This window comes from Pempheris klunzingeri, unplaced genomic scaffold (assembly GCF_042242105.1).
Source record: "Pempheris klunzingeri isolate RE-2024b unplaced genomic scaffold, fPemKlu1.hap1 Scaffold_72, whole genome shotgun sequence".
NCBI classification, from domain to species: Eukaryota; Metazoa; Chordata; class Actinopteri; order Acropomatiformes; family Pempheridae; genus Pempheris; species Pempheris klunzingeri.
Genome location: NW_027254976.1, coordinates 47,501 through 52,500, shown reverse-complemented (window position 1 = coordinate 52,500; position 5,000 = coordinate 47,501).

The following is a 5,000-nucleotide window of genomic DNA, read 5'->3' as shown; positions in this document are numbered from 1 at the left end:
ACTCCCGCTTTGCCTTCCTAGACTTGGCCCCTGGTACTCTAGTGGAGGTTTCGTGCCCCTGGTACTCCGATGAATGTTTCGTGCCCCTGGTACTCTGGTGGCTGTTTCGTGCCCCTGGTAATCCGATGAATGTTTCGTGCCCCTGGTACTCCGGTGAATGTTTCGTGCCCCTGGTAATCCGATGAATGTTTCGTGCCCCTGGTACTCCGGTGGAGGTTTCGTGCCCCTGGTGCTCCGATGAAGGTTTCGTGCCCCTGGTACTCCGGTGGAGGTTTCGTGCCCCTGGTGCTCCGATGAATGTTTCGTGCCCCTGGTACTCTGATGGCTGTTTCGTGCCCCTGGTACTCCGGTGAATGTTTCGTGCCCCTGGTAATCCGATGAATGTTTCGTGCCCCTGGTACTCCGGTGAATGTTTCGTGCCCCTGGTAATCCGATGAATGTTTCGTGCCCCTGGTACTCCGGTGAATGTTTCGTGCCCCTGGTACTCCGGTGAATGTTTCGTGCCCCTGGTAATCCGTGTAAGACAGGGCAAGGGAGGGAGGCGGTTGGTTACTCCCGCTTTGCCTTCCTCGACTTGGCCCCTGGTACTCTAGTGGAGGTTTCGTGCCCCTGGTACTCCGATGAATGTTTCGTGCCCCTGGTACTCTGGTGGCTGTTTCGTGCCCCTGGTAATCCGGTGAATGTTTCGTGCCCCTGGTACTCCAGTGGAGGTTTCGTGCCCCTGGTACTCCAGTGGAGGTTTCGTGCCCCTGGTACTCCGGTGAATGTTTCGTGCCCCTGGTACTCCAGTGGAGGTTTCGTGCCCCTGGTAATCCGGTGAATGTTTCGTGCCCCTGGTACTCCAGTGGAGGTTTCGTGCCCCTGGTAATCCGATGAATGTTTCGTGCCCCTGGTACTCCGGTGAATGTTTCGTGCCCCTGGTAATCCGATGAATGTTTCGTGCCCCTGGTAATCCGATGAATGTTTCGTGCCCCTGGTCCTCCAGTGGAGGTTTCGTGCCCCTGGTGCTCCGATGAAGGTTTCGTGCCCCTGGTACTCTGATGGCTGTTTCGTGCCCCTGGTACTCCGGTGAATGTTTCGTGCCCCTGGTACTCTAGTGGAGGTTTCGTGCCCCTGGTACTCTAGTGGAGGTTTCGTGCCCCTGGTACTCTAGTGGAGGTTTCGTGCCCCTGGTACTCCGATGGCTGTTTCGTGCCCCTGGTACTCCGGTGAATGTTTCGTGCCCCTGGTACTCTAGTGGAGGTTTCGTGCCCCTGGTACTCTAGTGGAGGTTTCGTGCCCCTGGTACTCCGGTGGAGGTTTCGTGCCCCTGGTACTCCGATGGCTGTTTCGTGCCCCTGGTACTCCGGTGAATGTTTCGTGCCCCTGGTAAGCCGATGAATGTTTCGTGCCCCTGGTACTCCGGTGAATGTTTCGAATTGCCCCGACACACCCCAACACCTCCCCCAGGCCCCGTGACCTCCGGCCTGGACCCTGAGACGCACACCAACACATCTCCCAGGCCCCGACACACACCACCACCTCTCCGTGACCTCCGGCCTCCACCCTGAGACGCACACCAACACATCTCCCCCAGGCCCCGTGACCTCCGGCCTTGACCCTGAGACGCACACCAACACATCTCCCAGGCCCCGTGACCTCCGGCCTGGACCCTGAGACGCACACCAACACATCCCCCAGGCCCCGACACACACCAACACCTCTCCCAGGCCCCGTGACCTCCAACCTGGCCCCTGAGACGCACACCAACACCTCCCCCAGGCCCCGTGACCTCCGGCCTTGACCCAGAGACGCACACCAACACATCTCCCCCAGGCCCCGTGACCTCCGGCCTTGACCCTGAGACGCACACCAACACATCTCCCAGGCCCCGACACACACCAACACCTCTCCGTGACCTCCAGCCTTGACCCAGAGACGCACACCAACACATCTCCCAGGCCCCGACACACACCAACACCTCTCCGTGACCTCCAGCCTTGACCCAGAGACGCACACCAACACATCTCCCAGGCCCCGTGACCTCCGGCCTGCACCCTGAGACGCACACCAACACCTCCCCCAGGCCCAGACACACACCAACACCTCTCCGTGACCTCCAACCTGGCCCCTGAGACGCACACAAACACCTCCCCCAGGCCCCGTGACCTCCGGCCTCCACCCTGAGACACACACCAACACCTCCCCCAGGCCCAGCAGACACACACCAACACCTCTCCCAGGCCCCGTGACCTCCGGCCTTGACCCAGAGACGCACACCAACACATCTCCCAGGCCCCGTGACCTCCGGCCTTGACCCTGAGACGCACACCAACACATCTCCCAGGCCCCGACACACACCACCACCTCTCCGTGACCTCCAGCCTGGACCCTGAGACGCACACCAACACATCCCCCAGGCCCAGACACACACCAACACCTCTCCGTGACCTCCAACCTGGCCCCTGAGACGCACACCAACACATCCCCCAGGCCCCGTGACCTCCGGCCTCCACCCTGAGACGCACACCAACACATCCCCCAGGCCCCGACACACACCAACACCTCTCCCAGGCCCCGTGACCTCCAACCTGGCCCCTGAGACGCACACCAACACCTCCCCCAGGCCCCGTGACCTCCGGCCTCCACCCTGAGACGCACACCAACACATCTCCCAGGCCCCGACACACACCAACACCTCTCCGTGACCTCCAGCCTGGACCCTGAGACGCACACCAACACATCCCCCAGGCCCCGTGACCTCCGGCCTTGACCCTGAGACGCACACCAACACATCTCCCAGGCCCCGACACACACCAACACCTCTCCGTGACCTCCAGCCTGGACCCTGAGACGCACACCAACACATCCCCCAGGCCCCGTGACCTCCGGCCTTGACCCTGAGACGCACACCAACACATCTCCCAGGCCCCGTGACCTCCGGCCTGGACCCTGAGACGCACACCAACACCTCCCCTAGGCCCCGACACACACCAACACCTCTCCCAGGCCCCGTGACCTCCAACCTGGCCCCTGAGACGCACACCAACACCTCCCCCAGGCCCCGTGACCTCCGGCCTCCACCCTGAGACGCACACCAACACATCTCCCAGGCCCCGACACACACCAACACCTCTCCGTGACCTCCAGCCTGGACCCTGAGACGCACACCAACACATCCCCCAGGCCCCGTGACCTCCGGCCTTGACCCTGAGACGCACACCAACACATCCCCCAGGCCCCGTGACCTCCGGCCTTGACCCTGAGACGCACACCAACACATCTCCCAGGCCCCGTGACCTCCGGCCTGGACCCTGAGACGCACACCAACACCTCCCCCAGGCCCAGCAGACACACACCAACACCTCCCCCAGGCCCCGTGACCTCCGGCCTGGACCCTGAGACGCACACCAACACCTCCCCCAGGCCCCGTGACCTCCGGCCTGGACCCTGAGACGCACACCAACACCTCCCCCAGGCCCCGTGACCTCCGGCCTCCACCCTCAGTGAACTTTGTAAAGCACTATGAGACACTCTGTTGTGATATTGGGCTATACAAATAAAATTGAATTGAATTGAATTGAATTGAATTGAGACACACACCAACACCTCCCCCAGGCCCAGACGCACACCAACACCTCCCCCAGGCCCCGTGACCTCCAACCTGGCCCCTGAGACGCACACCAACACCTCCCCCAGGCCCCGACACACACCAACACCTCCCCCAGGCCCCGTGACCTCCGGCCTGGACCCTGAGACGCACACCAACACCTCCCCCAGGCCCAGCAGACACACACCAACACCTCCCCCAGGCCCCGTGACCTCCGGCCTGGACCCTGAGACGCACACCAACACCTCCCCCAGGCCCAGCAGACACACACCAACACCTCTCCCAGGCCCCGTGACCTCCGGCCTGGCCCCGGAGACGCACACCAACACCTCCCCCAGGCCCCGTGACCTCCGGCCTCCACCCTGAGACGCACACCAACACCTCCTCCAGGCCCCCGTGACCTCCAGCCAGGCCCACTTAACCCCAAGCCTGACCATAGCCCTCACACTCAGCCCCAGCAGGGAGGCCTCCAGTGGGGCTTTCAGCCTTGAGCTCAAAACAACTCACCCCCAGCAGGGAGGCCTCCATTGGGGCTCACCCACAGCAGGGAGGCCTCCAGTGGGGCTTTCGGCCTTGAGCTCAACCCGCTCACCCCCAGCAGGGTTAGGGTTAGGGCCTCCATTGGGGCTCACCCCAGGCAGGGAGGCCTCCAGTGGGGCTTTCGGCCCTGAGCTCAGCCCGCTTTCAGCCTTGAGCTCAGCCAGCTCAGCCCCAGCAGGGAGGCCTCCAGTGGGGCTTTCGGCCTTGAGCTCAGCCCGCTTTCAGCCTTGAGCTCAGCCAGCTCAGCCCCAGCAGGGAGGCCTCCAGTGGGGCTTTCGGCCTTGAGCTCAACCCGCTCACCCCCAGCAGGGTTAGGGTTAGGGCCTCCATTGGGGCTCACCCCAGGCAGGGAGGCCTCCAGTGGGGCTTTCGGCCTTGAGCTCAGCCCGCTTTCAGCCTTGAGCTCAGCCAGCTCAGCCCCAGCAGGGAGGCCTCCAGTGGGGCTTTCGGCCTTGAGCTCAACCCGCTCACCCCCAGCAGGGTTAGGGTTAGGGCCTCCATTGGGGCTCACCCCAGGCAGGGAGGCCTCCAGTGGGGCTTTCGGCCTTGAGCTCAGCCCGCTTTCAGCCTTGAGCTCAGCCAGCTCAGCCCCAGCAGGGAGGCCTCCAGTGGGGCTTTCGGCCTTGAGCTCAGCCTGCACACCCCCAGCAGGGAGGCCTCCAGTGGGGCTTTCGGCCCTGAGCTCAGCCCGCTAACCCCCAGCAGGGAGGCCTTCAGTGGGGCTTTCAGCCCTGAGCTCAGCCCGCTTTCAGCCTTGAGCTCAGCCCGCTCACCCCCAGCAGGGAAGCCTCCAGTGGTGCTTTCGGCCTTGAGCTCAGCCCGCTCACCCCCAGCAGGGAGGCCTCCAGTGGGGCTGTCAGCCCTGAGCTCA